This window comes from Haemaphysalis longicornis, unplaced genomic scaffold (genome assembly GCF_048455015.1).
Source record: "Haemaphysalis longicornis isolate Haplotype H1 unplaced genomic scaffold, Haemaphysalis longicornis Haplotype H1 scaffold_4, whole genome shotgun sequence".
Taxonomy (NCBI): Eukaryota; Metazoa; Arthropoda; class Arachnida; order Ixodida; family Ixodidae; genus Haemaphysalis; species Haemaphysalis longicornis.
Window position 1 is genome coordinate 136,153,775 of NW_027526361.1, and position 19,949 is coordinate 136,173,723.

The window sequence follows — 19,949 nt, forward strand, 5'->3', positions numbered from 1 at the left end:
TCATGGATCACCCATGGAACATCCTATGGACTGGTTGGAGAAAGTGGACCGTGTTCGGGTCTTTAGCAATGTTTTAGCATGTCTTCTTCTATATGGAGGATGCAGCTCTAACTGGGTTCGAGAACCATAAAAGCTATTTGACTGACTGGACTCTCTTCAAAAGTGAGTTCCTTACAACGTTCGCCACCGTCGTGCGAAAGGAACGAGCCGCACTTTTGCTAGAAACGCGCACGCAACACCCCAACGAAGGGGTTGTGATCTTTGTTGAAAAGATGAAGAGGTTGTTTCAACGTGCGCATCCGGAGATGACAGAAGAAAAAACTAAGGTTTCTCATGCGAGGGTTAAATGCACGAGCTTTTTGCTTGCCTTGTCCGCAACCCCCCTAAGACGGTGACCGAATTCGCGTCTGAGGCAGCCGCGATGTAAAACACGCTTGAAGTTCTAACGAGGCAGTACGATCGCCCGGTCAATGCGCTTGTTTCCAAGACAATCGGGGCCGGGACTACAAGCTCCGACAAACTGCGCGATACCATCTGAGCAGTGGTCAGGGAGACTTCGGAAGCTTTTTCTGATGACGCCGAAACCACAAGTAGCTTCTCTGACTGACGTCATCCGCGAAGAAGTTCAACACACTTTGCACAATTCTATGCCATCCGCCGAGGCACCCCGCGAGCCACAGGCGATGACCAACTCCACGGCTTTTCGTGGACTCCCCCTGCTCCATGCTCCAGCCCGTCTACAAGAAGTCACGCCGTACCGCCGTCCACTCTCGCCGCCGTCGACAGTGTCGCCGCCATCCACCGTACTGTCGTCCACACTCCAAAACCTGACGCCGAGAAAGACTGACGTTTGGCGAACCGCCGATACTCGTCCGCCGTGCTACCACTTCGGAAAGGCCGATCACATCTATCGTCGTTGCCCACACAAGAGAATCGGACTGCGTGGTTTCTCCGTCGACGCACATAGCCCTCTCCCTGGGCAACGACACCAGAGACCGACGACTACCTTTCTCTAACCAGCCGTGGCACAGCCAGTTTTAACCGTTTGCCGTCGACCTAACCATACCAATCGCCGAGCCGCTGTAGCAATGGGGTCTTCTCACGTGGAAGGTCCCCCAGCCCACTCTGGGGAAACTACAAGCAGCAACTTAGGGAAGTAAAGTTGCACAACGGCGGAAAAATGAAAAGCCTCCAGCGACGTAGTGACTCACGAAAGACAGTGATTCTCGGCATGCCCTCATCCCGACTACTCGATCCAACCCTGACGAGACTCCCGAACACGAGAACAGCCACACAGCCCGACGCGTACCCGAAATGACTGCATCACCCGCTGAGAAGACGACAACGACGACGCACAGTGTGCGACCGTCAACACACACAAGCCGAGATGCTACGCCCCGACGCACCTGGAACTCGAGGAAGGCGGCATCTGACATCAATGGCTTTGATGAAGTCACCCGCATAAACACGGGAGCCGACTACTCAATAATGAGCGGACCATTTGCGTCTAAGCTGAGGAAACTTCTGACCAGATGGGACGGTCCGCACATTCGCACAGCAGGAGGCCACCTCGTGACGCCAAGTGGAACGTGCACATCGCGCGTCACCATCGACGGCACAGCGTACCCTGCGGCGTTCGTCGTTTTGCCTAACTTCTCCCCGGACGAAATTCTCAGAATGGACTACTTGATGGACATTGCGGCAATAATTATCTTACAGGCTAAGTCTATAACGTTTTCTTCCGATCACTGCATGACGGCAGAACAGAAACCCTCACGCCGCGCTGCAAGAAGGATCGTCGACGGTCATGTCCCCTGCCACCCCATGCAAGCTTGATGATCAGCGTCTACTGAGATGATGCGGTTCATGACGTCGATGATGTCGTAGGGAGTGACCAAAGTCTGCTTCTCGGCCACGGTGACTTTGTCGCAAGAGGCATTGCGCGCTTTAGGCAACGGCAATCTCACGTTTCGGTGATCAATTTCACCGATGAGTACAAGCATTTCAACAAGGGCTGTGCAATTGCGTTTCTCGAAGAAATGCAGAAAACAAGTGACGTGATTATGGTCGCCGACTTTGAACGCTCACCCGAAGATGCTTTCAAGCTTACGAATCCCTTCGACGTGAATCTTGCGTTATCGCAAGAGCAGAAGAAGTCATTGGATATACTGCGTCGCTACAGCGAGTGTTTTTCGTCGAACTCAAAATTACGTCAGACACCTCTGGCGAAGCACCGGGTAATAACCGAAGATGGAGCCCGACCTGCCCTACAGTCACCCTACCGCGTCTCTTCACACGAGCGCTAAGCCATCCGCACTCAAGTCGACAACATGCTTACCGCCGACATTATACAGCCATCGAAAAGTTGTAGTCCGTGAAGAAACCGTGTAGACCGGTTGTAGTCGTGAAGAAAAAAGACGGCACCTTAAGGTTCTGTGTTGACTACCGGTGACTGAACAAAATCATCAAAAAGGACGTATACCCCCTGCCACGAATCTACGACGCCCTCGACCACTTTTGCCATGCGAAGTACTTCTCATCGATGGATCTGAAGAGCGGCTACTTGCAAATTTAAGTGGACGTGAGAGACCGAGAGAAGACGGCATATATAACCCCGAATGTTCTATACGAGTTCAAGGTGATGCCGTTTGGGCTGTGCACGGCGGCAGCAACGTTGCAAGGAGTCATAGAGACTGTTTTAGCTGGCCTGAAGTGGCACACCTTACTCGCATACTTCGACGACGTTGTGGTATTTGCACGAACTTTCAACGAATACCTCGCTGGATTGGAGGCTGTACTTGAGGGTATTTGCGTGGTGCGGTTAAAGCTGAAGCCTGAAAAGTGCCCTTCGCTTACGAGGAACTGAAGTTTTTGGAACACTTCCTCAATGCCGCAGGAGTCTTGCCAGAACCGGCGAATACATCAGCCATAGCGTGGTTTCCCAGACCGAAAGACAAAAAGGCCGTGCGAAGATTTCTCGGACTCTGCGCATACTACCGGCGCTTCGTTGCAAGCTTCGCATGCAATTGCAGAACCACTCAGGCACCTGACAAAAGATTGCACCCCTTTCTCCTGGGAAAACGCCCAAGAAAAAGCATTCTGGGAGCTGCAACAACTCCTGCAAAACCCTGCCGTGCTCTCTCATTTTCACGAAAACGCCGAAACGGAAATGCACACTGAAGCCAGTGATGTATGCTTCGGAGCCTTTCTCGTCCAAAAGCAAAGTGGTTGCGAAAACGTAATCGCCTTTGCCTGTCGTGGTCTATCGAAGGAGGAGAAAAATTACTCAGCCTCTGAAAAAGACTATCTCGCAATTATATGGGCCATTTCAAAATTGCCCCATATGTGTATGGTAGTCCATTCAAGGTTGTGACACACCATCATGCGCGGTGTTGGCTAGCCATTTTGGGAGCTTGCGCCTGCAACAGTTCGACGTTACAATCGTCTACAAATCCGGCAGGAAACACTCCTACGCCGACTGCCGGTCCCGCACCCCCATCGACCCACCACCACAAGACTCCGATGAAGACAGCACGTTCTTCAAAAACGTGAATGAGAGCGACATAGCCTCCCAGCAGCTTGCCGACCCCGACTTACGCGTCATGATAGACTACATCGAAGGACGCAATGTCGCCATTCCTAGGGCGTTCAAGCGGGAATTACCAGCATTCAGCCTCAACAACTCCGTCCTTGTGAACAAGAATTTCAGCCCCGGAACGGAACGAATTATCTACTTGTCGTCCCCGCAGACCTTCGTGACAAAATTTGGGAAGCGTGCCACGACGACCCGTCTTCCGGACATCTTGGCACAGCTCGCAGGATAGCAAAAATCAAGCCGAAGTACCAGTGGCCCCGGCCTACATCCGACGTTCCCCACTAAGTCCGGAGTTGCCGTGATAGCCAGCGACGACCACCGCCCCTGACAAGTCCAACCCTTTCAACAGTTCAACAGATTGGCCCTTTCAACAGATTGGAATGGACCTTCTAGGCCCGTTCCCTACATCACCATCACAGAACAAGTGGATTGTTGTAGCGACAGACTTCTTGACGCGCTACGCAGAGACCGCCGCTCTTCCGAGGGGGACTGAAGAAGAAGTCGCCAAGTTCTTCATAAACCAAGTGGTGCTGCGACGTAAAGCCCCTGAATCCCTTATCACAGACCACGGAACGGCCTTCACTGCGGAGCTTATGCAAGGAATCTTTCGCTATAGCAACACGGATCACCGAAGAATGACGGCGTACAACCCCCAAAAGAACGGACTAACACAATGTATGAACAAGACGATCGCGGATATGCTGTCAATTTACGTCGACATCGAACATAAGACTTTGGACGAAGTGCTCCCGTATGTCACGTTTGCGCACAGCACGGCTATCCAGGAAACAACGCTGATGACGCTGCTCGTGCTTGTCTATGCAAGACTGCCGACTACGATGCTTGACGCCATGCTTCCTCATGTAGAAGACGACGACCTCAACCGCGACGTCTAATGATACCTCTAGCGGGCAGAGGAGTCCCGCCAGCTCGCTCGAGTTCGTACAACGAAACAGCAGCTGGTGGATGCCGGGCGCTACAACCTCCGACGCCGAGACGTCGAATACCACCCAGGGGATTGTGTTTGGGTTTGGACTCCCATCCGACGACGCCGACTAAGTGAGAAGCTTCTGCGACGATATTTCGGACCCTACCAGATTCTACGACGCCTCAGCTAACTTACCTACGAGCTGATCCCCGATGGTGATTCCGGAACATCACGACGACGCACGCGGCACGACGTCGTCCACGTGGTTCGCTTGAAACCTTACTATGCAAGATGACGGACTTTTTGTTGTGGTTGTTTGGACTGTCGTTTATTTTAGCATCGCGTTGATGCACTCTAAGAAATGGGGTAATGCCGCGAACCATGTATAAGTTTATTGTTTTATTTTGCTGCCCGGCGATGCCCGGCTGTGTTATCTGCGTCCCAAGCGAAGCTCGTCTTCCATTCTTTATTTTAGATGCAAAGCATCTCTTAGTCGACGCTCCGTCGTCCGGCGTCCGCACGTCTCCTCCTCTCCACAACAGCCGTGATAACGCCGCTCTTTTTACGTTTCTTCTCTCCCCTCTCTCTCCACCAGCTGTCCAATCACGCGCATGCGCGCTGCTCCTCCTGTCTATTCCCTCTGCTCGGCCAATGATCCCGGTCCGTGCTCCATACAGTTGCTGCTTCGGTACTGCGCCGTCCGATGACTGGAAATGGACGTCAACGATTCCGTCAGCGAACGGGCTGGCACACATTCAGCTTGCGCCATCCAGCACACTGTCAGAACCGTGAGCCCCTCCGAAGACAAGGCTGCCCAGACGAGAACTCGCGACACCGAACGTAACCGGCAGCGTCGAGAAGCGAATTCCTCCCTTCCAGAACGAGACGCCGCTTGGAAACGCCAGCGGCGAGTAGCGGATCTATATGGCGCTCGGCAACGAGACAACGCTTCGAAACGCCAGCGTCGAACAGCCGATTACTCGCTTATAAAACGAGAAGCCGCAAAACGTTCCCCACTACTCGGTAAATAAAGAAGACATTTAATACGCTACTACACGTGTCTTTACTCTACCAACCAATTACACGCTACTACTCCACGGCTTTTCATCCCCTCAGGGTTCCCAAGTAGGAAGTTGGTGTAATTTTTTTAAGCAGCACAGGCTATCACACTCAGATAAGGAGACTGTCTCGCCCTAACGTCACCAGCCCGCAATGATCGTAGTTGATCTAAAATGTTATGGATGTAAATTGACGGTTCCAGAAACAATCGCGCCAAACGATAAAGGCCCGCAGAGCAGGCACCATGTCATTGGAATGGTAGAAGCAAGTTGGCGAAGTACCTTAGAAAGCAAGAAACCTTTTGCGAGAACATAAAAACGTGAAAATGTGAAGTACGGTGCATGATATTGCCGCGAACCATGTAGAAGTTTATGGTTTGTTTTTGCTGCCCGGCCATGCTCGGCTGTGTTATCTGCGTCCCAAGCGAAGGACGTGTTTCATTCTTTATTCTTATGCCGCACGGGCTATCACATTCAGATAAGCAGACTGTCTTGCTCCAAGCGCCAAGAGATAAAGGCCTGCAGAGCAGACACCAGTTTACGCACGTCACTTTGTTGATCGCTGTATCGCCGCCTTGTATTCTTTGAGTTGTTAGGGGAGCACAAGTTTGCTCTAATAAACTTGTTTTTCTTGAAGACAAATGCGCAGTCTTTGGCAACGTGACAATATTTTATTTGCGGAGCTGTCGCAATTTATTACCTGAAGCGGAAGAAATGGTATCTGAGTGTGCGACGTGGCAGCGATCGGTGGAACTGGACAGAGGAAGAAGATTTAAAGCAACTAACCAGAAGTTAACTCTAGGTAAAGACGAACATTTTAATGTCACACCCAACGTATTTAAAATAATAATGAATCGACGCGATTTCCTACCAGGTTATACACCAGGGAGATTATACGAGGATAATGTACTGAGACTGCTAGACTAAACAGCAGTGTTCTACTAATCACTTCAGGAAGAAGAACAGGCACTGCAATGTACGATACGAGGAATAGGTGCAGGGGGCGACGTTATACCCGTGGATCTCCCAAAGAGGTAGATTTTGTGCTGCTTAAGCTTGCTACCCATTTTCCAGACTGTTTGGGGAGTTTGAACAAGCCAATAACCCGGAAAACACCAGCATAGTTTTGATTCACAAGAGGAGAGCCACGAAAGATCTTACGATTTACAGACCCATCAGCGTAGTCTGATTGTAAATGAGCTGTTAAACAAGGTAATACAGGTAAACCCAAAATGAAAGCCTAGATTCCTAAAAGACGAGAAACAGGGTGTGTTTACTAAAGGACCTTCTACAATTAACCACATGTATGCCGTAAATAAAGTAAATAAAATTTGCACAGCATAAAAAACCATTTATAAACCATTTACCTGGCACTTTTTTACCTGGCAACCCGGGTTTGCCTACATGAACACCGCAACAGTGCTGGAAGAGATAATGGACCAGGGGAGACCTACGTTACTCTTTCACGACACATCTAAATACGTACGGTCAGGATAATCACTCACGATCAAAGCGAAAAGTTTTCTAACCAAAGAGGAGTACGGCAGAAAACTACCGCTTCGCCACAATTGTTCACAGCATGTCTGGTTAGGGTATTCCACGAAGCTTAACTTGAAAAAAAAAACTATTCGAAAACTTGGAATTCCTGGGGCCATTTTTCGACTGCAGACGAGATATTCTGGTTAGTGGGTGTGCAGAACACCTTAATAATGGTAGACGAACTACAATCGGCAAACTTTGTGGTGAGGGTAAAAATAAATCTGAATTATGTAAGGTAACAATAAAAAAACATGCAAGTGTGCTCTTGAGCTTCCGAAGTTAACAGCTTGAACAAGTGTACGAACGCAACTATAATGGACTAACTGCTGATCCAAACTAGGAGAAAGTATTCAGGCGGAGACGACGAATGCCCCAGAGAGCACTTGGCAAGCACTCCTAAATTAAAATGTCTGTCTGTCTGTTTGTCTGTCTGTCTGTCTGTCTGTCTGTCTGTCTGTCTGTCTGTCTGTCTGTCTGTCTGTCTGTCTGTCTGTCTGTCTGTCTGTCTGTCTGTCTGGCTGGCAGGCTGGCTGGCTGGCTGGCTGGCTGGCTGGCTGGCTGGCTGGCTGGCTGGCTGGCTGGATGGCTGGCTAGCTGGCTGGTTGGCTGGCTGGCTGGCTATCTCTGTCTCTCGGTGTTTAGTCCAGTGTCAACCTAAGTATGCGACTTCTACGCGTACAAATAGTAGGGGCCCATGGATAGCCTGTGTCGGTCGACAGTCCGCGCCCAACGAGCAGCATGGGCAAAATACAGAAACGTAACACATGTGGTGAAAGCAGGACACAATGGCGGCACCAGAGGGCCGTAATAAAAGCAGGACGTTGCCGTAGGCGCAAACCCCGCCTTTCTCTCGGGCAGTACAAGCACCGGCGGCTGCACCTTCTGCCGTCATAGCGGGTTTTGGGGGGATTGGCCGCTTGCGTTTGCAAAGCCGCTGAAGTGCGGTGTTCACATTCGCTCTGTTGGCGTGGTGATGTGGCATTTCACACACTTCTACAAGCGTCATTTTTGACTGTCCCGTTATTGCCCTGTGATGTACATCCTCTGTCTAACTTTTTTTGGCCAATCCTTAGCCTTCTAGACAACAAACAATTGGCAAAAAAAGCTTTGTCTTTACATGTGAGAAAAATACTTTATCACAGTAAGGATTGAAGATGTTTTCTTTAGCTTTCTGGCATGAAACAATTCAGCCTCCCTCGGGATTTGACCTGATACATTGAAGGTTTTGTGGCAGGCGCACTGTGACTTGGCCTAGAAAAGTTTGACAAAGTCTGTACGTTCCAGCGTTTCGTCTTAGTTTAGAAAGCAGGAGTTATTGTCACAATGCCTGCAGCACTGAAGGAGGTTCCTTCTATGTATGTACATCGCTCTTTTTCGTGTAAGCTAAATGTCATCACTAAAACCAGTTTGAGCAGGTGGTTGGGTGCGTATTTTAGTACTGTGCTCCTATATTCGCCTATGAACGCAACAATTTGTAACTATTTTCAGAGACCTTGATACGATAATTCTGGAGACCCACATAACCTCAATTCGAGCCAGCGTCGTTCCGAAGACATGCACCACCCATTACATGTCATACAAAGTTGGGAACTCTGTAACTGGTGTTCCGACTTTTGTAAGTTAATGCCTATTTTTCATAATGAACTGCGTCTACATATATTTAACGTTTGGAACCTTATGCAGCATCTTTAGCGCAGCTTCCTTTTTTTATCCGCTTTCAGAGTCTGTTATGCAATGAACCGTTAGCTGATATGTAATCGCATGAAGAACGAGGACTTTAGGACACGAATAAACAAGGATTACCGCGCATAGAATATGCGCACTAAAACGGTTATTTAGGCGTACGCAGATGACAAGCTGTATCGTGTAGGCATATACAGCATCCTTGAATATTTACTTCGGCAGTGTACTTCAAGATACATATTCGGCTGATAATCAGCACGACTTATTCATCCTGTGCTTTGGGAAATGTAATTTTTGTTTACTTCGAGCAAATAAAGCAGACATGTACAGTTACCTTGTAACATTTGTGTGAAATACAAGATAACTCAACACTGTTAGCAAAGTTAATAAAGCAATAACACCACCCCCAAAATAGAGGCTTTTGTGCTTCGACTTCCATATCTAATTCCCTAATAGATTATCGGTGGACAAAAACACTGAACGTCGATTTGAGTTAGCGGAAGATACTGATACTTCGGAATAGTAGGCCGTCTTGTTAAATATGAATTCTTTTCCTTTTTACTACTCGGAACTGCTGGCAGTTACTTTGCAAAGGAAAAGAATTATGTAGACGAGGCATTTTGCAAAAATACATTCTGCGATGTACTCGCCCAAGCTCCCCGTGAGGTACGAGACGCGTAGCCAGAACTCCTACTGTAAATACGCTGGTGTGTTTATTTTTAAACACATGGCTGACAATTACTATACTCCACGGGCTGCGGTCTTCTCGCTCAATACTGCTGAAGCGTCTCGGGAAGTGATCGCGTTATAACGGAACGCAGGGTGGGGCGTGCTACTCTGCCGTTATCTCGCAATGGATCACCACCGCCGAAAACGCTGTGGCAAATCGTGTTTCAACACCCCAGGCAAATGTTTCGTGTTTCAGATGAGCCACAAACGAAGGAGGAGCGTCTGGCGAAAGTGTGAGGGCGAGGCAATTAAACATACTGGGCGATGGCCAGGTGCTGGGAGTTGACGCCGTAACAGCGCCTGCCGCCCTCCCCTTCACACTTTTGTTTGCCCCGCGCCCTCCTCTTTTCTTCTGCGTTGGATGTCTTGTTCACTCGCTCGGTCACGCGGACATCGACTTCGCTGCCGCCACCGCCGGCAAACCATTGTACCAGGTTTAAATGGCGGCACTCTAGAATCACTCTGTTTAGATGCGCGCATCTGCTGGCGAAAAGAAATGTCGTAGCTTACAAAACAGCAATATATGCGCACGTGAGACTAAGAACGATAGGAATAACTAGAATGATAAGAAAAAGAAAGAACAAAGAATGAGGCGCACAGCTCGGATGAACACCTTTGGGGCAGTAGACGGAAACGGAAATGTGGTAGTGGTACCGGCCCTCGCTTTGTTAACGCGACAGGATTATGAGGATCAGTTTTAGAGTTTCCCCTTGCTGCGTGCCGTCCGCTATTAGGCGTGTTCGTCAGGCCGCCGTGCAAATATGTCATCGCTGCCTCCCGGAAGCTACGAGAGAGGAAGACTGATGCCAGGGCTGGCTTGAACCTTAATTATAATGCAGCAGCAACTGAACGTGGAAAGGAGGACAATAATTTCACGGTCTTTTAACACCTTTAAAAATCAGAAACAACAATCGTAGCACCAAGGAAGCGAATGAAGAAAGAAAATCGGGACAGGCCAACCTAGGGCAACAGGCCACGCCCCCCTCCCCGAATAATTAGCGACGGGACGCCACGATGGACATGTCGCCTTTCTCAGAACTCCGCACAACAGCTCTCCTGAACCAAACACATGGGTGTAGACCTACAGAGAGAGACGGAAACATTTATTGAGCGAAAATAGATTAAATGACTAGGGTGGCCGCCGTCATGAGTCTGGCGGCGACAGTTGCAGCTTTCTCCAAGAGTGAGGCTTGTGCTCGTGGGTAAGAGCTACCCAGCGCTCCCTCCCACTTCTCGTCAGAGGTTATTGATGGAAAGGGGTCAAGAGGGCAGCCCCTCGTATAGTGGGAAAATGTAGCACGGATACCACACGTGGCGCAGTTATGTAACGGGTACTGGAAGAATTAATCTGAGCCCAGGCGGAATGGCAAGGTGATTATATAGATTAGAGGAAAGTAGAACACTCATCAGAAAACCGAATACAGCAGCTCTGGGATGTACGAAAATACGAGGCACCAATTGTTGTATGTAGCTACTCTAGGCTTTGTGGCTGCATGACCCTTATACCAGAACTGAGAAGCAGAAGTGTGAGCCATCCTCTTGGCAATCCGACTAGCGGAAGTGTCGAATCGAGGCGTAAACATGATTACAGAGTCACAGAGGGAAATAAACTGTTACTGAAGCAAAGTACTTAAATGCTCCAGTAAGATACTGTCATCTACAATGAAGAAAGTTAGAAGTCACGTTGACACTTGCGAAGTGGGGTCAGGGAGAGAACGAAGCGCGAGTCAAGAGGCACACAAACTTGCACACCGTGCCTCTTGCCGCCACCAGAACAGCTATCCCCTCGTTTAAAAAATGCCTTGCCATGTCCAGTAACGTGGTACCTGGGGATGGGGCGAAGCATGCCGTGTATGCCGGTGTTGCGGGCAGCAAAATCGCTGCCAGTGGGCAATGAGAGACAGAAGACGATTTTTTACCCGTATACAAATGTACATTTATTAAGAACAAGCAGCAGCCGCGTAGATAATGCCAGTCAATAGAAACAATGTGTTTCTTGGGTTCTTTTACTCATTTATATTTAATAACGTTCCTGGAGTTGTTGAGGTTTCTGTGCATCTAAGTCATAAATCGTACTTAGTTCAGCAATACAGCCCGTAAGTTGTCTTCCTCTCACATGACGGAGCATGCTAGGTATGATTTGGAGAGTAGAGGTATACAGCTTTGCTGTGAAATTAATGCATCTTTGAAGCCCGAAACGTTCTAGCGTGAGTTATTTGAAAACGAGCGTCATGGTGTGGTCTTTCAGTACGCGTTGTGTTCTAGCGCGAGTATTTTGAAAACGAGTGCCCCGGTGTTTTGTACCGTCACTACATCAGACGACAAACACGACGACAGCAGACGCCGCCAGCCCTAGCTCCCAACGCGTGTCGCCCATAGCACGTTAAGTAGGCCTCCTACACCTAGGAACAGGTGTTCTTAAGCGTTGGATGAGGGTAAATAAACATAAGTATTTAATAATTTATGTGGGAAAACAGTTTTACTGGGAAGATCCGACATTTACCTTGAAACTGTAATAAATTCGGGAAATTATCGACCGTCTCACATGCAACGGAGCCGTGTCCAACGGTTTCCTAAGGGTAGAACTACTGACATTTTAAACATTTCTGTTTTATTGATGAGTGGAAGGCAGCTTTGACCAGCTCAATACATCAAAGTCAGTGTGAGCTGAGTGAGACAGCAAAAAATGAGCCGCTGCTTCTAGGCCCTGGATTTCAGCTTCCACCTTGAGCTAACTACCATTTGTTTACATCCTTTCCTAAACACTGAACATTTCTATCTAAAGAAATATTGTCACTCTTTCTTTCTGTCAGAGATACCCTGAAAAAGTTCAATACTCTGGAGACATTAAAAACAACACTCTTAAGCACTTCCATTTTGGCTCCTCAATCGAATTAACCAGCATCCCGCACTGATAACCTTTCACGTTAACATCTTAAGGCACAAAACCGCAGGAGCCTGTGTATCCTTGGCGAAGGCCCTTAAAAACTGATACTGCTAGTCTTTCTCTCTTCGCTGGCATTCAGCGGTCGTGAAGCACGGATCGTAAATGCAGCAACTCTGTTCGAGAACGTCCCTAGGTGTCGAAGTAATGCTTTCGCGTAGTACATCTAAGACGTTAAGGTAGATATCATCCGCACCGTTTTAATGGAGTACTGTGCGTAGAAACCGACATTGAATCAATGCTGCGCGGAAGCTGATGGTGGTATTCATATTTGGTTTCGTAACACGTAGTCAACAACGAACTACGGTAGCGCAGAAAAACATTGAATGGGCCTTCGGCGAAGGGAAATGGAGAGCCTATTGAGCTCGAAAATTTGAATGACCACTCAGCAGCTCTAATAGTGCTGCGTAACCCTTAATTTACAGAGGTTGACGCGCAGCTAGCGAAAATAACAAGAAACGTCCGACAAAATTTATGAAATATTTCTCGAATAAAGAAACGCCCCAGGTAATCAGAAACAAACTCCAAGAACCAGACACACAAAAAATTTACCATTCCTGCCTAAAGAAAGTTGATGGAAGCGAGCAAGCTAAACGGGCATGCAATAGATCGCATATCCTTTAAAGAATGAAATGTGTACGTAAAACCGAATGCTCGCCGTGATTTTTACAGCGCTCGGAAAACGCGTCTGCGAACGCTTTTATCTATAAGGATACATCGTTTATGAGATAAATGGTATACTGCGGTACTTCTTCGTAATCGGTGCAAGTGTTCTTTCATCTAGAACCGGTCATTTTTTGCTATTTTCAAGTAACCGCTGGTGACAAAATGGTCTCTCGACTTCGATTGATTGTGGGGTTCAATGCTCAGGAACAACACGCGTTATGAGGTGCGCCGTAGTGGACGGTTCCGGATTAATGTTTACTAACTGGGGATCTTTACGTGCGGCGAACTTTTTAGCACACGGGTGCTCTTGCTTTTCGCTTTTACCAGAAAAGCGGCCGCCGCGGCCGGGAATGGAACCCGCGCCTTCGTGCTCAGCCACCCAAAGCCTTAGCCACTGAGCCACACGGTGGGTACAGACTTAAAGAGCCACTGATTCGTTCAAAGGAATCAATTACTTCAGTGAACTGAGCCATTTTGAGCAGCTCATGGAAGTGAGCCATTTTGCCCGTCTCTAGAGAAGCGCGACAGGGGAGAGGAACAGCGTGGCATGGGTGAGCTACGCAGACGACTATCATCTTTCCGCGACATTTGCAGCACATTAAACAGGGACGAGGCATTTTCCTAAATTTCAAGTCACAGCTGAAAATTCAACCTGTCACCATAAAGCTTTGCCTGGTATGCGACGCATCAGGTCTATGTATCGTTTCATTCATGAGTTATCTCACAGAATACATGGGCAGTTGGAAACGCGGCGATATAGAAGCAATTGATGATGTTGATACTCTGGGTTGTCGACACATGAGTAGATCGGAGGGTAGCCAATAAGGTACATGCTGGAAAAAGATGGCAAGCAGTCTTTCATTCCACCGTTTAACGTAAAGACGTCGCACTGAATATTTGCTTTGTTATCCTTTGCAGAAAATCGCAAACAAGACTGTGGCGCATTTAAGGGCCAAGACATGGACGTTCCGCGTTATGTTCTCTTCTTCAAGCGGCGTCGTGGCATTTGTTGGTGACAAACCGATTGCCCGCTACGGCCAAGCTTGCTATAGGGCTTTTTTAACGGATTGGACTCTGGCCTGCTCAATTCACGACGCGAAGTTAAGTTACGACAACACAGAGGCCGCGGCATACTTGATTTGGCAGAACGGTACAAAACATTATTTTTTGTCCGCGATAGTGTGGGCAACGACAGGACCACTGGTGAGTTGTGCCTTTTTTGTCTTTTGTCTGGTGCGTGTTAGCTTAGTTAGGGATTGCTTTCCAGCAGAAATATTGTTATTCACGGCTGGAAACGAAAAGTGCGAAGTTGTAAAATTTTAGTTCTCGCAGAACAAATGCCTGAGATCAACATGTTTCCTGTTACGTGTGTAAATAATGTAAGGTAAAGCTAATTTCTAGCAGAATTAGAAGAATGAGGTGGCAGGCATATTTCAAAAATGCGGAGATGGGTAGCAACGCAGCCTAGTTTGGCAGACTATGCATGCAAGAGCCTGCTTTTCCGCCCACAAAGAACTATGTCTGTTTACGTCAACGTTTTTTTTTTTTCAGATGGCCGAATACGTTGTGGACCAATCCGAGGGCTGGGCCGTTTTCAACTATGAACTGGCCCTAGGTTACCGATGCGATAAATCAAACGAAATGCCTTTCCTAGAGCAATTCTCGAAGTTAGCCAAATCGCGGAATTCCAAGGCTTGACAACGAACGAGCCTTACTATGCACGCCTAATTGAATAAATCATTTTCAGTGTTTGTGTCATTTTTGAACCACTTAGGTTGGTTCAATGTTCGATGATTGTGTCATTTTGAACCTGGGTCATTTTTTAACCCTCGCATTTTATAAATTGGACAACTGTTGTGCACCTTTCTAAGTACCCCTTTTTTTTCAACCACGCATTTCTTCATGAATGTGTTTGTATTCGCATTTTTATTTGTGTTGCTGTTTTAAATGTTACAATATGTGTTCTTTTTCATTGTGACCCCTATGTAACGCCCGTGAGTGTCTTTAGGGTAAATGAATTAAACAAGGGCCTCCTTATCAGACGGCGTTTTTTGAGGACAACAGTTTGGCATTTATGACGCAATATCTCCGTAAGGTGGAGCGACGGTTTTTTGCATTGATGCAGATAATTTTTATGCGTTCCCGCGGTATTCCAAGGTTTTCGGTAAAGAAAATGTGCATGAGTTCCATAATGTCTCTCTACGTCGTTCTAATAATTGATAAACTGTTCGACGTCATCTTAAAGTGTTCCCTCTACGTACCGAAAATTGTGCACTGGACAAGCTTAAGTTTAATCGGCAGGGCTACATGAACACTTTCAAAAATCGTTGATCAAAGTGTCTGTCGATCAAAAATCTCAAACATGATTTCACGTTCAAGTAGTTTCGCAGGAGATTCCAATTGTGTAACACCACTAGCGTTGCTTCCATTAAGACATTGAAAAATACTCACGCAATGGCACAGGTACTTCCGTGTAATTGGGGATTGGAAATGACAGCGCTTTGATCCTTAGTGGCGCAGGAGGGCACTGGTGAACAGTACAGGATTGACTTATTCTTCCTGGACAAATCATGTCTGCAGTTTCAATGTGTTTGAATTCACTCAAGGGTGTGAAAGTAAGCCGCCAATGGTTAAATTGGGGTTGTTATGAACGCTCCTTAGCTAAACCTACTTGAGTGCTTGTGAGTGACTTAGTCTATGCCCCGGGACATGCATATGTATGCAAAAGTAAGGTGCCAAAACCGAAATAACTTTTTGAGAGCTACGTCACAAGATTTATCTCCCAATAAAAGCCGGGTACCGACGGTATGTTCGGATGCAATTATTGAGAAAATATTTGAAATAGTTGCAGCGTAACGGATTTGTTTTGAAAAATCTACGCGGCTTCCTTAACGCTAACCGTACTTCGCGCCTTATGGCGACAGTATTGAGGCAGACAACGACCCAAATGGCAGAAGCCGTTACACAAGCAATCCTCGCGCTTAACAATATCAGAACGCTGTGAGGTCACTAAGCAAATTTAGTTCTGGAGAGACCTGAACCGCGCGCGCCGTGTGGAAGCAGTTATGACGGATGATGTCGGAGGTGTGAAGCCTCACGCGTTGTGCCTGTTCATGCAGTGTCAATTCTGCAAAGTGGCCACGCCAGCGGCCAAGAGACGGTGGTCGCGTTGGCGTAGCTCAGATGCAAGCGTAGCGAAACGAGATAAAACAGCGATGTGATACCGCGCATTGGACTGCCTGCGCACTTTGTTCGTTGCGACTTCCGAGCGCGACGTACGATTACATGACATCGACGTGACAGAAACACGCTAAACTGCACTTCTGTAGGAACCATGTGAGGGCGTTCTCTGGCTAGATGAACGCGCATGAAATCGCTTCACGCCAGAGAACGCGCCCCACAGGTTTAGAGCTTTTGGCAGCCAAGGTTTGTCTCACGGAGAAGTGCAGGTATCATGACTTGCGATTCGTTTCAAGAAGAAAATTAACACTGTGAAGCTCCCAGGTAGTTTTCGAGTCTTGGAATACAAAGCCGTTGCTCTTTGCAGCACGAGACGTTTTATAGGGGAGCGTGTGGTAAAGAGACGTCCACCTATTTGCATTATAGCTTCGCAGTCGCCCTTAACGTCTCAAGCCGCTGAAAAGATGAATTGGAGCCCAAGTAAGTACATTTATTCGCTCCGACATGCTTGTTGAGTTGATTAGTCGTAAATAGCCACTATAATAAAGAATTTAGTACTTCTAACTTGTACGTCAAGCTTATATATCTTCTCACAATGACACGAATTTCGAGTAGATTGGTTATCGGCAAACAGCACTTGAAGATCATCACTCTCTCACGTATGCAACAACCAGAGGTTTCGCAAAGATTTATGGCTCTGGGATTTCGGTCGCCCTTCTCTGTGTTTGTACAACTCTCCCCTTGCCAACGTTCCCACTGCTTGCCTGTCTGCCTTCATGCACCCACTCGGGACTGCGGTGCCATGTTGAACACTAGTTGCGGTTTAAAAACGCCTCCTGTTATCCGGCTGCACATCGTGTGTGATCCAGCTTCACACAGTGAAAGGGATCATGATCTTGCAGTCTTTTGCTAGAATCACGTGGCCACGCTGGCCTGTATTATCCTTTATTCTAAGCAGAAGATCGCATTTCTATTTGTCCCCCATGCCGCTGCGGACATATTTTTTGGTAGAGAATGGGTGGCACATTGTAGTTTCTTCCATCGCGCCCACACACATGGCTGTGAAAGAACCTCAGTAAACAAATTTTCTGGGCCAATATCGTAATGAAAGCGGAAATCTCTGCTCAGAAGTCATAGGGAGCTATTAGGGAGCGCGTTTTTTCTCCTTTAGAGCAAGACCGGAGCGTTGGCAGCAGAACGACTTTTAAACTACAGGTAACGGTATACCCTTTAAGGGGGTGCGATTGTCTCGGCTGATCCTGCCATGCGGTTGTGTAAAGCAGACTTTCAGACAAAAGAAATTAGTAGTGGGAATATTTTGTTCATTCCCCCTTGTATTACCGCGTTTATAACCGTGTTTAGTGCCATTATTCCCCTATACATTTTGTACCTGACGCAATATAATGGTGATAAGTACTTTTTGTAAAGACCGATAAACTTTAAAGTAGCTTTAATAAGACTGGCATTCTGTGAGCTGCACAAAACTACGCTCACGGTTAGGATGCCGTTGTCCAGTTGTGTGTTTATCTCGTGTGGTATTATAGTTATCGGAAATGCTTTTGCGGTTTTTCCACTCATTTTTCAACTGAAGAAGCGGAGTTCGCAGTCGCTCCCAGGGGAAGCAAACTTGGAAATCCGAGCAGGAGCGCAAGTTGTCGCGATGGCCCGCATGACGAGACCTGCGGGATGAACATTTCCCAACTGCGTTATCCAAGCATCCGCTTGGAGGCACCACCATCACTTTTGGGGCTGGCTTTGTTATCTGAGTCACCGCCGATAACTTATGTCATTAGCCCGTAAAGCTCCTCCAGACAGAATCTGCATAATAAGTGGCCGCTACAAAACTGGTAATTCATCAGGTGGCCTGTTACTAGCGTTTGGAATCATTGAAAATTTTGTCAGCAGCGCACTCAAAGCGCGAGCTTCGGGCATGTAGTTTAAAAACAATGCGGGATGTGCATGCCAGCAAAGCGTAGTAGACTATCAATGGGCTGGCACTGTGATTACCAATACGGCACTACACAATGGCGCCACCAGTACACATGGAGGAAGAAGCGCAGAGTTCTGCTGCTTGTAATTACCACTACTAGGGCTGTTTAAAGAGATACTTCGCCTCTCTCGTGCTCATCGTCATCATCCGTACCATGTTCTATTAAAGTGAATAATGGACGGTGTGTTATGAGGCTTGAAGTGGAAGACGTGTCTGTGTTGTAGAGACGATATCGCTATTTCCTCCTAAATTTGGAACACACCTTGCATGTCTCCAGCGAGTACTGACCCGCATCCCGACATAGGGTAGTATGAGGTCTTAATTATGTGGGTAGTCGGCGATGTATATGGCGAGCATGTCTCCAATTGTGCGATTAAAGCATTCTGTCCGGCCGTTTGTTTCCAGGTGGTAGGCAGTAGTTGTGCTATGCACGACGGGGCATGTTTTGAGCAGTGCTTCAAAAACTTGTAAAAAGAACACACGTCTGTGATCACTACGGATCTCGCAAGGGGCTCCATGTCACAAAATGAAGTGAATGAGGTTAAAAGATGCCGCGGCTCCTCCTGCAGCCATTGGCAATACCACGGTCTTGGCATAGCGCATCAGGTGGTCGATAGGGCAATAATCCATCGGTTGCCAGCGGACGTACATGGCAGAGGTCCAGAGAGGTCAATCCCAACACACTCGAAGGGCTTCGCTGGATGTCACGTGAACGAATGGTACGGTTGTCTTTATCAGCTCAGAGAGATGGACGCAAGGAAATCTGTAGGCGGGCTTTCCAAAACGCACATTTATTTTATACCCTTGAAAAACCGTAACGCAAAGCACTCAAAAAATCAATTGCACACAACCTATAAACAATAAACGTAATATCCCAAAATACAATTTAAAACACAACCGAAACGTTTCTACACTAAAGTCATATTCAGTCCTACCCATGGACCCATGTCCTTACGTTACTTAAAGGGACACTGAAGTGATTTGTAAACAATGCGGGATTACGAGCGCAAACTCTAGTCCGGAGTCAATGGGCCCTGTTTCGACCACACTGTGCGCGTTTACGCGAATTTATTTAGTAGAAAAATCAATTCGAAAATGCTGTCCTTCTCTCTTTACGCTCGCCCATTTTCTGTGTCGTTTTCGTGTGACGTCAGCAGGAGAGGAGCTGACAATTGGCTGCGCTACTGCAGGGCTCGCCGACTTTCCGCGACCGAGTCAGTCGGCCCACCGTTTAGTCCGCCGGCCGCCGACGGGTCATCGCAATTCGCTCGATAAGTTGAAACTTAGCCACAACACGTTTGGGAATGGAAGAATGCGCCTTTCTTTACTTCGTTAGTTTGTACACTATCTAGCTCCAAGTCAAGGTCGCTTCACACAAGCGCTGCACAAGCGCACATGCGACGCTTCGCTGACTGGTATGCCAGTAGGAAAATATAAGGCCTCTTGAAGGAGGAGAAGCGTGAGCGAAGTCAATATAGGTACTAAGGAAATAAAATCAACTAATATTTTTACCGTACAGCGTAAAACTAGGGTGCGGGAAGCACTTTTTTGCGCTGGGCGAACAAGCTGAGCGGTCAGCAGCACGACTACGCATCTGCGAACGCTTTCCCGTCTACGAAATGCAATTGCTAGACGTG